Source organism: Triturus cristatus, chromosome 3_2 (assembly GCF_964204655.1).
Source record: "Triturus cristatus chromosome 3_2, aTriCri1.1, whole genome shotgun sequence".
Taxonomy (NCBI): domain Eukaryota; kingdom Metazoa; phylum Chordata; class Amphibia; order Caudata; family Salamandridae; genus Triturus; species Triturus cristatus.
Window position 1 is genome coordinate 1,203,436,563 of NC_140584.1, and position 15,464 is coordinate 1,203,452,026.

The window sequence follows — 15,464 nt, forward strand, 5'->3', positions numbered from 1 at the left end:
TGTACGTGTCGTACCACCGTCTATGTACACCCCCCCACCCCTGTACGTGTCGTACCACCGTCTATGTACACCCCAGTACGTTCGAGTCGAACCCCCACCCCTGTACGTGTCGTACCACCGTCTATGTACACCCCCCCACCCCTGTACGTGTCGTACCACCGTCTATGTACACCCCAGTACGTTCGAGTCGAACCCCCACCCCTGTACGTGTCGTACCACCGTCTATGTACACCCCCCACCCCTGTACGTGTCGTACCACCGTCTATGTACACCCCAGTACGTTCGAGTCGAACCCCCACCCCTGTACGTGTCGTACCACCGTCTATGTACACCCCCCCACCCCTGTACGTGTCGTACCACCGTCTATGTACACCCCAGTACGTTCGAGTCGAACCCCCACCCCTGTACGTGTCGTACCACCGTCTATGTACACCCCCCCACCCCTGTACGTGTCGTACCACCGTCTATGTACACCCCAGTACGTTCGAGTCGAACCCCCACCCCTGTACGTGTCGTACCACCGTCTATGTACACCACCCCACCCCTGTACGTGTCGTACCACCGTCTATGTACACCCCAGTACGTTCGAGTCGAACCCCCACCCCTGTACGTGTCGTACCACCGTCTATGTACACCCCCCCACCCCTGTACGTGTCGTACCACCGTCTATGTACACCCCCCCACCCCTGTACGTGTCGTACCACCGTCTATGTACACCCCAGTACGTTCGAGTCGAACCCCCACCCCTGTACGTGTCGTACCACCGTCTATGTACACCCCCCCACCCCTGTACGTGTCGTACCACCGTCTATGTACACCCCAGTACGTTCGAGTCGAACCCCCACCCCTGTACGTGTCGTACCACCGTCTATGTACACCCCCCCACCCCTGTACGTGTCGTACCACCGTCTATGTACACCCCCCCACCCCTGTACGTGTCGTACCACCGTCTATGTACACCCCAGTACGTTCGAGTCAAACCACCACCCCTGTACGTGTCGTGCCACCGTCTATGTACACCCCCCCACCCCTGTACGTGTCGTACCACCGTCTATGTACACCCCCCCACCCCTGTACGTGTCGTACCACCGTCTATGTACACCCCCCCACCCCTGTACGTGTCGTACCACCGTCTATGTACACCCCCCCACCCCTGTACGTGTCGTACCACCGTCTATGTACACCCCAGTACGTTCGAGTCGAACCCCCACCCCTGTACGTGTCGTACCACCGTCTATGTACACCCCCCCACCCCTGTACGTGTCGTACCACCGTCTATGTACACCCCCCCACCCCTGTACGTGTCGTACCACCGTCTATGTACACCCCAGTACGTTCGAGTCGAACCACCACCCCTGTACGTGTCGTACCACCGTCTATGTACACCCCCCCACCCCTGTACGTGTCGTACCACCGTCTATGTACACCCCAGTACGTTCCAGGCGCACCCCCAACACAACCTCCTAAGTACGGAGCGCACCCCATGCCCCAACATCACAACCGCATGTACGAGTCGTACCAAGCCACACACAAGGACAGCACCGTACAACCAAATGGCCCATGTACACACCGTACACACGGTCAAAACGCACGTACACAACCAGGACAAAACAAAACAACACAAGAATACACCATTCGAATGGCACAAAGCCACTAAACATGGCCAACAACCACTAAAATAACACATTCACTGACCTGCAACTGCCAAAAACAAACAGAGGCCCAATACACCACCACTCCTTATAACACACCCACCCAAACTTCAAACACAGCCACACCCACCAATGGACCAATAAAAAGGGCACACACACACAAACCATGAGCCTTTGCAACAGACTCACTGCTGCCAGACACCACAGAACCATACTACAAGCTACACCACACCTTACACTTGCACACCTTCACACGACCACCCTCACAAACACCCTCTCATCACATTCACACACACACACAACCATCCACACCCCCCCCAACATCCACACACCCCCCACACCATCCCCACCCACACCCCTCACCATGCCCACTACCAAGAATCCAAAGTTCAGTCACCGAGAGTTGGAGGTCCTTGTTGATCAAATCCTCAGAGTCGAGCCACAGATCTTTGGAACATTGGTCAGAAGCACCAGCCTGGCAGCCAAAACAGCCATGTGGCAGACCATCGTCGATGCTGTGAATGCTGTTGCGGACACCAGGAGGACCAAGCAAGAATGCCAGAACAGGTGGTACGATCTGCGGAGGAGGGTCAGAGCCAAGAGGCAGGAGGAACACGACCAGGCCAACGCCACCGGAGGAGGGCCCTCCCGCAGAGCCGTACAGTACCATCCCTGGGAGGAGAGGGTGATGGCCATACTGCCGGTGGAGGCAGTCGAAGGATTAGAAGGACTCCGAGACCCGGGTGAGTACACAAACAACGCACCTCACATGGGGGGAACTGCAACCACAACCAAAATCACTAACAGGCACGCAACCACCACAAGCCATCGCATGACTCAACCACACTCCATGAGCAGGCACATGCCACTGCTGCCACCATGCCCCATGCACCCAGCTGGACAATGTCAAGTCACAGGCCACAGAAGACAACAACACATGACACGGTAACCCGGATGGCGGGAGGCTGGGCACCAAAAATCACATAGTGCGACTCCAAAGCAGACAACAATGCCCTCTGCCCATATGGCCTAGGTCACAGCCAGACAAACAGTGTGTCCCAACATAGGAATGACTTGCCAGCAAATGGCGGACGCCTTGCATCAACACATGGGGGTGAAGGCACTGTTTTGCACATGACAGCAGCTAATGAACAGCCAACATTGTGAAAGAGTGGCAGCACACACCACCACAGCAGCAGCGCACAGACACACATCACACCAAATGGGTGCCTGGAGATCAGAAACAAACTCACATCAACAAGCCAAGGGCCACTCAAAGATCTGCTAACAGTGTGTGCCCAGGAAGCTGGGCCCAGGTGACAGAGGGTGACACACGGAGGGAGGGAGAGGGGGACACAGAGGGAGGGAGAGGGGGACTGAGAGGGAGGGAGAGGGGGACAGAGATGGAGGGAGAGGGGGACAGAGATGGAGGGAGACGGACAGAGGGAGGAGGCTGACACACGGAGGGAGGGAGAGGGGGACAGAGAGGGAGGGAGAGGGGGACAGAGAGGGAGGGAGAGGGGGACAGAGAGGGAGGGAGACGGAGGGAGGAGGCTGACACACGGAGGGAGGGAGAGGGGGACACAGAGGGAGGGAGAGGGGGACAGAGATGGAGGGAGAGGGGGACAGAGAGGGAGGGAGAGGGGGACAGAGAGGGAGGGAGAGGGGGACAGAGAGGGAGCGAGACACAGGGAGAGCAAATCAGCTGTGTGGCGTGTGCGAATGGCTGCTCGTCAGCAGGTAGACTGCGTGCATGTAGACAAGGGTGGCCAGTGCCAGAACCCCCCCTCTTCACCATGGCAAAACGCAGGGCCATGTCACAACCTGTACACGAGCACAAGGACAGCTACCTGGATCATATAAGTGTGTGGATCCACTCCATGTGCACATGTACAGTGCTACACGGAAGGCGCAAATGCATGGCTCGCCACACCTGCACACTCCACTGCTGACTGCAGTCACACTTGACGCAGCAAGTAAGACTGTGCCACACATAGTTAAAGGGGCCAAAGTGGTGGCCAAGGGACACACCCATGCACAAGTGCACTGTGAGTGGAATGCAAGACAGATCCTAATTCCAAGAGGAAATGTGTCAACTTTGAAAATGATGAAACATGGATGTTGCATGGACCAAAATTAACATTGTCTCTCTCACACACAGGTCAACGTCGTGGTGCACCCCCCAACACTGGGGGGGAACACTCACAGGACCTGGATCTGCAGGAGCCCGATCCCACCGGCAGTGACCACTCTCACCACTCTGCGGACGACCCCGACCGACCTGGCCCCTCTGGTGTCCAAGCACCTGCAGCACCTGCGTCAGGTACAACTGTGCCAACCACCACCCCCACTCCTGCCACATCCCAGGAGACACCCAGGATCCCTGCCCCAACACCACAATGCAGCCAGGCTCGCCAGGAGGGACACGGTGTCCCGGGCACCCAGGAGGAGGCAGGCGACAACGCCAATGCCACCCCTCAGGGGTCCCGGAGACCCCATGTGCCCACAAGGGCAGGCCAGGCGCAAGTGGGCAGGGGTGGTGGGAGTGGAGGACGGCGGAGGCGCGAGCCTGACCAGTTGGCTGGGGATCCGGCATTGTCCCATGTCCGTAACATCCTGGACACATACCGGGAGGACACCACGGGCATGGCCCAGGTTGTGTCCGTCCTCGAGGGGATCAAGGCACAGCAGGCCCAGCAACATGCCTGTCTACTGGAACACCAACGGAGGATGGAGGACAGACAGGCTGAGCAAGTGACGGCATTCGAGGGGATTCACGCTACACTCCGTCGGATGGCCGACATCATGGCCGACCCTCCCTGTGCCAGAAGGCGGAGAACATCACCACCCACAGGGAGGGTCCAGGAGGAGGAGGAGGAAACATCCGACGGAGCATCCCAGACGTCGTCACGGGCTGCTGCTGAGGTTCCCCGCAGGAGGCCGGGTCGTCCACGGAAAGGACCGTGAGGGTCGGCGCTACATCACCATCTCCCAGGACACCTGGCCTGGCACCTGGCCCACTGGAGCAACAGCATCACAGCATCAAGAGACATTCCCTGCCACATGGCCCTGCTGGTCACTGGCTGACCAATGTTGACAAAGACTGTGGCATGGACTCTGAGGATTTCCAATGGCAAGGACACCAACTCCCCTACTGAACTTTGGATTCCCTAATCCCGGAAAGCCCCTCACTTTGTCCCCCCCCCCCCAATAATAAATCACACTATTAAGAGTAGATGCCTGCTGGTAGCATTATTACCTAACATGTGTGTTGTAAAGTCTAAACATGCCTGAGTCATCTTTTCTCTTCAACCATACACACCCTGGGGCCTGAGTCTGGCACAGGACACATGGGTCACAGTTTATTAGGCAAGACAGACATGGAGCACCATACACACCCGTGATGGGCACAACCAGCTGAGGGGGTGGCCGAACAACCGTGCTGACACACACATTGAGTACACCAACAGTCATGCGCACAGGTCAGGGATCCAGTCCAGTGTCCTGGGTGGCACCCAGGTATGTGTAGACAGGTGGCAGAACCATGTCCTGCAAGCTTGAGTCCGGTGGATGCAGAGAATGGGGGCCTGGCCAACGTTGGATGCATGGGGATGGCACATGTCACAATACCCACGCAGTCATGGACATCATGCCCAATACACAGTCTCAGCCCACACACACAGCGTGCATCTTGCCACTCGACACATTGACACATAGCCACAATCAGGGAATACCATGCCAGACATGCAGGATGCACCGTGCCAACACACCAGCATTGACTGAGAAGAGGCACCTTGGAGGCATAGGGACACCTTTATTAGTCATGTATTCGGGTTTGCAGAGGCAACTCGAAGTACAGATGAACACATCATGTGGAGTGACATGTGGGTCCAACACTGGCACCCCCCTTCTGCAGCACAAATGCGTGATAGCCATGGTACTGGCACACAAGCGTCGGCTAACAGCTAAATACCCACAGCTGCACACGGAGAGCCTGCCATACACCATAGATCCGCTGATGTGGAAGTCCCACGCCATGTCAAGCCAATGCTAACCGTATGTGTCCGAGGGCAGTGTCACACACATTGATGCCATCATCACAATCCACTATCCCATCACTGATGACTGTCAACCAGGCAGACCATCTATTCAGGTGTACACAGCTGCATGTCGTGTCCCATGGGGATGCGACATGGCTGCAGAGGAACCAAACCCCGACAGGGGCAGTGTGCACACATCGTGAACAACTGCCACACCCAATACACCCCAGATGCATCCCTTACCCCATGGAGACTTCCAAACGTGTCCGTGCCTGTAACGCTGAGTCAGCCCACGATGTCATGTCCATGAGGAATAGCAGTGCCACAACAATGCAACCAGCAGACGGCATGCGCAGGTACCTGGGGAAGAGAGACACACAAGAAGTCAGCCACAAAAAGCACAGCCACTTGCATGTGCATTTACTCGACACATGTATGGATGACAACATGCTAGGTCACAATTATGACTGGGGAAATACTACCATCACTGCCACCATCACTCCAGTGACACACCCACACACACCTCTGACTCACGTGCCATACATGCAGGTGGAGACACACATCACAACACATGCCACACGGGGACCAATGCGTGCACACTCAGACACTGGTACTCACCACTAAGCAAAGAAGTCGCGTATGAGCCGAGTCCGGATGTCCTCTTGCGGCTCCACATCCTCCACATCACTAGCCCCATTGCCAAGCCCTTCGTCCTCCACGGGTGGATGGTCCTCGTCATGTTGATTCAGGATGAGTGGCACAGCTCTTTCAACTGCCATGTTGTGCAGCATGCAGCAGACCATGAAGATCTTGCAGACCTTCGCCGGGGCATAAGGGAGTGCACCGCCGGTCTTGTGGAGGCACCGGAATCGGCTCTTCAGCATGCCAAACGTCCTCTCTATCACTCGCCTTGTCCGGCCATGGGCGGTGTTGTAGCGGAGCTGGGCCGGCGTGATGGGGTTGCGGAGAGGTGTCAGCAGCCAAGGCATGTTGGGATAGCCAGCGTCCCCTACATGGGAAGCACATGGACATCGTTAGAACTGGCGAAGCGGTCGTGCTGGTCGGCTATACAGAATACAGGACAGACAGACTGTACCCACCAACAACACATGCCCGTTCGTTGCGCAGCTGCATCATCATATCAGGCATCCCGCTACGCCTCATGATGTAGGCATCGTGTGCTGATCCTGGGAAACGAGCACAGACATGTGAAATCACCATGTTGGACAGACACACCACAAGGGCATTGATGGAGTGGTAGTGCTTCCGATTGCGGTACGCCACCTCCCGTGCGTGTGGTGGTACCAAAGCTACATGTGTCCCATCTATGGACCCAATGACATGGGGCATCCCTCCCAGGGCATAGAATCCACGCTTGACCTCAGTCATCTGTTCAGGGGTTGGGAACTTGATGAAGTCATCCAGGTGAATCAACATGGCCTCCAAGAAATCATGCAGCACACCGCTGAACATGCTCTGGGACATGCCACCAACATGAGCTATGGTATTTTGGAAGGTACCCGTGGCAAGAAAATGTAGGGCAGCCATTACCTTCAGCTGGGGTGTCAGTGCCGTAGGATACCTGTGCTGCGGTTGCAGGTGTGGTGCCAGTCTCGCCGTCAGCTCCAGAATCAACGGTTGGGTGAAGCGGTAGAGCCGGATCCTGTCATTCTCCTGCATGGCAGCCAAGTCTGGAATTCTTCGGGCAAGAGGCGGCGCTCTGCAGTAATTTGGAAGTGACAAGGAAGAGTGAGTGCACTACGACAACAACTCATGTCTACTGAGCACATGTAAATCTGGCAAAACACACATGCTACATAGGGAGTCAGGTATGTGCTACATGCCCAGGACACGTATGGATGCAAGGTGACACTCCTTCCAAGACCCAGCTACACACGGAGATTGAGAACCTCCCCATGCCACGCCATGGGAATAGCTGTGTCCCAGTGCAAGTGAACAGCCCGACGCAAGACAGGAGTGACATACACCCACACATCAGCAGAAGTGGGATGCCGATTGCAGAGACTGGTAGCGGAACACCTGAGCCACAGGTCACATGACATTACACTAGGCCTGCCCACACACCTTGCCATGAAGGTGCACATGTCATGACTCACCACACATTCCTTGTGAGGATGCTGACATGGCCTTGTCACGCTACTCCGTGTCCCATGCATACATGTGCACCTCACATCCGATAACACATGTGGCATGGTGTGCGGAACAGTGTGCAATGACAATCTACACACAGACACATGTTGGTTGCTGCAACGGCTGCAGCTTTTGAGGGTGCTACAACATCAACCTGATGAAAATCCCGGACACATAAATGACATAGTCACATTGTGCACTGTGGGTAGTGACAAGTCATGTGTCATGACCCCTGTACCGGGCATCATGGGACACTTCCGTGTGTTGGTGTCCGTGCCATGCCAGTGACGCTCACCCCAAGTGCGCAGTACGACATGCACACATGTCAAAGGAGTCAAGGGCATGCCTGGCACACATTGCACCGTCACACAGTACACCTATACACATCTCATCATACATCTGGTGCCTTCTCCACTCAGGAGTCATGTTCCACATCACAGCCTGTCACACCTGTGCCCCACACATGTAGTAATACACAGACGATGCCTTGATGTCCATTCCTGGACAAGTATGTCCATCCATGGACAAGTATGCCCATCCATGGACAAGTATGTCCGCCCTATTCCTACCTGTGTGTCGCCTATCACCACTGTGATGTGTAAAAACCGCCGTACTGCTGCTAAGAGGGCCTGTGTATGTTCCCAAATCACTGTGGGAGTGCTGCCGTATGTGTACCCATCGTGATGGCGAGCGTACAGGCATTTGTACGGTTCGTACCACTACGGGTACGCATACGCGTGCAGACCCATAGTGATAGTGAGCGTAGATGCGTGTGTACGGTCCGTACCACTACGGGTACGCATACGCGTGCAGACCCATAGTGATAGTGAGCGTAGATGCGTGTGTACGGTCCGTACCACTACGGGTACGCATACGCGTGCAGACCCATAGTGATAGTGAGCGTAGATGCGTGTGTACGGTCCGTACCACTACGGGTACGCATACGCGTGCAGACCCATAGTGATAGTGAGCGTAGATGCGTGTGTACGGTCCGTACCACTACGGGTACGCATACGCGTGCAGACCCATAGTGATAGTGAGCGTAGATGCGCGTGTACCGTCCGTACCACTACGGGTACGCATACGCGTGCAGACCCATAGTGATAGTGAGCGTAGATGCGTGTGTACGGTCCGTACCACTACGGGTACGCATACGCGTGCAGACCCATAGTGATAGTGAGCGTAGATGCGTGTGTACGGTCCGTACCACTACGGGTACGCATACGCGTGCAGACCCATAGTGATAGTGAGCGTACAGGCATTTGTACGGTCCGTACCACTACGGGTACGCATACGCGTGCAGACCCATAGTGATAGTGAACGTAGGCATGCATGTACGGGCCGTTGCCATGCATTTGGGGTGCCCTAGGGCCCCGAAACGCACCGTACCTGTGTGTGATGCTCCAAATTACATAGGGGACAAGTATTAAGGCCTACATGCATGCTGGTTGTCATGGAGACCAAGTTCAACTTTCGAAATTGTTCTGGAAGGTGCACAGCAGAAGTCAGTTGGAATTCTTCTACTTTGTTGCAATGTGTTTGTGGGGCTGACATCATGCAGGAGAATGAAACCGATAGAGAACCCACAGACTGCTAGGTTTGAAGGGATTGGTGGAAACATAGGATGCAAATGTGAGTGACCAATCACTCTGTACTCCTGTGCATGAGACTGGGCAGGAGGGCACATATAAGGCAGCCAGGTCCCATGAGGGAGTACTTGCCTGCACATCTTTGCATTCGTCGACCCAGCTGCTGCTACTGATTCCCTGGAACCATGTCAAGGGCTGTGGAGAGGACACAGCCATTCACCCTGGAGGAGAACATGGCTCTGCTGGATGTGATCCTCCCACAGTACTCCATGCTGTATGGGCGACCAGGGTATCAGGTGAGTGCATAGGCCACTGGCACAGACTGTCCCTATGTTGTGACTGTGACTTCAGGCATTGTGTCCTGGTGTGACACACATGCCATGTACTGTCGGGGGGGTACCAGGGGGGGGGTGCCTGATGTCTCCCAGCAGTGCCCTGAGACAGGAGGGGTGGGTGTGGAGTCCTCACAGCAGTGCCCTGAGACAGGAGGGGTGGGTGTGGAGTCCTCACAGCAGTGCCCTGAGACAGGAGGGGTGGGGTCCTATCACTAACAGCAGTGCCCTGAGACAGGAGGGGTGGGTGTGGAGTCCTCACAGCAGTGCCCTGAGACAGGAGGGGTGTGTGCCTATCACTAACAGCAGTGCCCTGAGACAGGAGGGGTGTATGCCTATCACTAACAGCAGTGCTCTGAGACAGGAGGGGTGTGTGCCTATCACTAACAGCAGTGCCCTGAGACAGGAGGGGTGTGTGCCTATCACTAACAGCAGTGCCCTGAGACAGGAGGGGTGGGTGTGGAGTCCTCACAGCAGTGCCCTGAGACAGGAGGGGTGTGTGCCTATCACTAACAGCAGTGCCCTGAGACAGGAGGGGTGTGTGCCTATCACTAACAGCAGTGCCCTGAGACAGGAGGGGTGGGTGTGGAGTCCTCACAGCAGTGCCCTGAGACAGGAGGGGTGTGTGCCTATCACTAACAGCAGTGCCCTGAGACAGGAGGGGTGTGTGCCTATCACTAACAGCAGTGCCCTGAGACAGGAGGGGTGGGTGTGGAGTCCTCACAGCAGTGCCCTGAGACAGGAGGGGTGGGGGCCTATCACTAACAGCAGTGCCCTGAGACAGGAGGGGTGGGGGCCTATCACTAACAGCAGTGCCCTGAGACAGGAGGGGTGTGTGCCTATCACTAACAGCAGTGCCCTGAGACAGGAGGGGTGGGTGTGGAGTCCTCACAGCAGTGCCCTGAGACAGGAGGGGTGTGTGCCTATCACTAACAGCAGTGCCCTGAGACAGGAGGGGTGGGTGTGGAGTCCTCACAGCAGTGCCCTGAGACAGGAGGGGTGGGGGCCTATCACTAACAGCAGTGCCCTGAGACAGGAGGGGTGGGTGTGATGCACAGTGTGAGCCTTGATCATTGATTGTGACATTGCCATCATTCCACCTGTGTACCCACTATGGCACGTACTGCTTTTTCCCTCACCAGGGCATGATGTCCCTATGACAAAGGTGCAATGCGTTGACTGCATGACATGCCTTGTTGTAACCAGCTAATTTGTACTCATATGTCTCTCTGTGACATGTGGCTGGTGTATTGATGTGGTGTCACTTGTTCTTCCTCACAGGTAGGCGCCACTGCCAAGGAGCAGATCTGGCTGACCGCCGTCAGTGCCGTGAGGGGTGTGGATGGTCGGAGGCGGAGCCTGTCCCAGGTGAGGAAACGCTGGCAGGATATCCGGTGCTGGACGCGGAGGATTGCACGGCTCCTGCTGGGGGACTCACCTGAGAGCCACAAGAACCGCGGCCGCCGCCGTCTGAACCACCTCCACAGGCGTGTGCTGCCGGTGGTCTTTCCAGACCTGGAGAGGCGCCTACAGGCGATGCAGCAGCCGGAAGGGGGTAGGTACATGTGCGTTTGTTGTGTGTCGCCGGCATTTGGAAGGGCACAGTAGCATGAATTCACTGGCAGGGTTTAATGGTGCTGTGCAGATCCTGTTTGCCCCAGTATAGCGCTGCGCCCCTGCCACCCTTCCCCTCCTTGCAATGTGTTCCCTGGTCTGTGTGTAGTCACTCCTTCACAAGGTAATGTAGGCTGGCGCTTTGTCCACGAGAACAATGACTGTAGCATCATGTCTGGGGGTGGTGTGTAACAGGTTGTGGGACCTTGCCTATGCACTGTCAAGTTCACTGCATGTGGGTTCCATGTCAGTTGGCACTGATGCTGACTCCAGACATGGGAGTTGGTCTCTCATGTGTCATGCCTTACAGCGCGCATGTCCTATGTAGTGGCCTGTGACATGATGTGCATGAGTGTGCGATACGCATAGTGCAGGGATGGTGACGTGTGTTGCCGTCATTACCATTCAGTAGCATGTAGTTGCGTGCCCACTACTGTCCCCTGGGGCACCTTTTCCTCAGTGTTGTATGTGTCATCATAAACGTGGACACTCTCAGTGTCTACAGCGTAGGTTGTGCTCTGTGCCATTGTCCCCTGTCACCATGTATATAGACGTGCTATTATGTACAGGTGTCCACTGTGCAGCCTGACCTGATTGTCCTTCTTCATACTCACAGTTGCCAGTGCCTGTGTGTCTTGTTATACTCATCTGAGGATGGGCACTGGTACCTCATTATTTGTACAGGCGCACCTTGGCTGTTTGGCGTCCAATCTTGCTTTTTGCCTGCCCCTGTGTTTATCACCCAGACTATGAGATGTTGGTGCCACCTGTGTCTCAACAATTTGCCTCGTGTAGGGGTTTGTTGGGGCGGGCAATGCCTATGTGTCAAATCCGGATTTCTACTTGCTGGGTCTGGGCAGTGTGTGATGTTTCTGGACACACACGCAAGGTGCAGTGACCGAGTCATGTTGGGCATGTTTTCAGCATTACCTATGCAGCATGTGTCTCAAGTTCATGGATATGGTCCCTGGTCATCGGTATTTTCGCCAACGCTGTGTGGTGCAGATGCAGTGCTGGATTGTCCCCAGGGCCTGGGTGCTATGTCAGACTCCGTTTCCTGTCTTTAGCTATTGTCTCATGCTCTCCATGGTATTTCAGTGGCATGGTGGCTCATCCAACTGTGTGTTTCATGCCCTACATCGGTACCTTGTTTTGAAGATGTTAGGGATCTTCCTTTTCAGGCTATGCAGTGTTACCTATGTCGATTGGACTCATGTGACTGATGTGTACAGCTGTCTGATTAATTTCTGTCTCTCCACCCTGCCCACAGCATCGTCGGGGGACACAGAGGGAGACATGGACACAGGCAAGGCGGAGGGACCGAGCACCAGTGCCAGCCGTGACATCGGGGCTGGCACATCGAGTGGGACAGAGGTGGAGGATAGTGCGGCCGAGGACCTGTCGACTGGCACGTCAGAATACGAAGCTGACAGGTCCGAGGAGGAGTTCTCCGAGTGGGCGGTGGCTGCACCAGCAGCTGACAGCGGAACAACACCTCGCACCGCCCCCTCAGTTCCCATCAGCCGCCTCCCACTTGCTCGTGTCCCTTCCCAGCGTGCCCGGTCACCGCATGTCTCCTTCCGGCCAGGCACCGCACCCCCTGCCCCTGTCTCCACTGCTGCCGCCAATGCTGAGTCTGTGGACATCCAGCGGCAACTGCAGGTTGGTCAGGCTGCGATCCTTAATGTCCTCCATGCCCACGGGAAAACCCTCACCAACATCGAGGCATTCTTGGAGGGCATTCATTCATCGCAGGCTGACCAACGCAACTTGCTGAGGTCCATAGACTCCACACTGACTGCAGCAGTGGGTCTCCTGCAGCGCGACCTCCCCCCACCTACCCCTGCTCCATCCACACTTCCCACTTCCATGCCTGTCCCACGTACACCCAGACGTCGGCATGCACCCACATCAACAGACACAAGCACCACACCAGCAGGGAAGGTCCACCGCACTCCTCCTGACACGCACACACAGGGTGAGGTAGGCACACCCACTGGGTCGGGGGGCAAACGTGTGACACGCAGCCATAGTGGGAGTCCGCATTCCACCCAGTCCACTCCCTCCAAATCCCCTCCCCATAGCTCTCCTGGCCACATCTCCCACAAGGACTCCTTCATGGCCGCTCTGTCCCTGAGCCCCACAGTTACACCACCACGCAAGCGGTCAAGGAAGTCCTCGGTCAGGGTGGTTGAGTCTCCCCCCCTGTCTCCACCCTCCCCCGGTGGCGCTGCGACCCATCCCTCTGACCCCCCCCCCCCTCCTTGGGGCCTGAGGTCACTTCGGGTGCAGGGGAGTCCCTGGAGGACCTTGCTAAGGTGTGTAGTGCCATCCTGGCCTCCGCCTTTGGCCATGACACACCCCCTGTGGTTGAGTCCTCCATCCCTGCACCCACAACGCCGCCCCTTTGCCCTGATGTCCCTGCGGTGCCTGTTGCTTCCCCCCCCCGATGCCCTCACCAGTATGGAAGACGATGCCATTTGACTGTGCAGGCAAGGTAGGGGACACGCATCCCACTGTGTCCCCCATCCAGCTGGGAATCATTGACTGCCCTATGGGCTTTGTGAATATTGAACTGCCTGCGATCCACGGACATTGTGCTCATGCTGACTAAAGCTTAATTTTGTTTTCATTATCACACTACTGCTATGGTGGTATTGGTGTTGGTGGGGCTGCTACATGGTTTTGGGTGGTGTTTAAGGGTTTGGGTGTGTGGGATATGTAGTAGTGTGCTGCTCATTGGGGGGACCCTGGGATCTGTGTGCCATCACAAGGTGTTGGCTAACTTCCTTTGGTCATGTCAGCAGTTACTGCATGGTGCAATTGTCCCAGGGTGTATTCCTTCCTCTGTGTACCCAGATTTCTTCCCTGCAGGGTGTTCCCAATGTTTAGCGCAGAGCAGTGTCTACATGAGCTGTGTGTGTGACGGAGCCCTTCTACTTTGGCCATGCATGCATGGCCATGTCTCCACCTGCAACAATCGTGGCATCCTTGCTGATCACTGTACTTGTGTGTGGAGTCTGTTGACATGAGTTCATGGGGACATGTTCCCTTGTAGGCAGTATGGATGTGGGTAATTCCGGCCTCACACACATGTGTTACACCCCTCCTGTCTCTGGGCACTGCTGGGAGTGATAGGCACCCACCCCTCCTGTCTCAGGGCACTGCTGGGAGGACTCTGCACACACACCTCCTATTTCTGGATATGTACCCTTGGAACATACACGGTGGGGGTGCGCTCCATGCATTCGAGGTGAGGGTACGAGTCTAGTTACACTGGTGTGGTGGGGGTACGGTCCGTGAGTCCGCGGGTGGGGGTACGGGTCGTACTTACACTGTTGGGGTGGGGGGTACGCTCCTTGCATACGCGGGTGAGGGTAGGGGTCGTACTTACACTGTTGGGGTGGGGGTACGGTCCGTGAGTCCGCGGGTGGGGGTACGGGTCGTACTTACACTGTTGGGGTGGGGGGTATGCTCCTTGCATACGCGGGTGAGGGTACGGGTCGTACTTACACTGTTGGGGTGGGGGGTACGCTCCTTGCATACGCGGGTGAGGGTAGGGGTCGTACTTACACTGTTGGGGTGGGGGTACGGTCCGTGAGTCCGCGGGTGGGGGTACGGGTCGTACTTACACTGTTGGGGTGGGGGGTATGCTCCTTGCATACGCGGGTGAGGGTACGGGTCGTACTTACACTGTTGGGGTGGGGGTATGGTCCGTGAGTCCGCGGGTGGGGGTACGGGTCGTACTTACACTGTTGGGGTGGGGGGTACGCTCCTTGCATACGCGGGTGAGGGTACGGGTCGTACTTACACTGTTGGGGTGGGGGTACGGTCCGTGAGTCCGCGGGTGGGGGTACGGGTCGTACTTACACTGTTGGGGTGGGGGGTACGCTCCTTGCATACGCGGGTGAAGGTACGGGTCGTACTTACACTGTTGGGGTGGGGGTACGGTCCGTGAGTCCGCGGGTGGGGGTACGGGTCGTACTTACACTGTTGGGGTGGGGGGTAGGCTCCTTGCATACGCGGGTGGGGGTACGGGTTGTACTTACACTGTTGGGGTGGGGGGTACGCTCCTTGCATACGCGG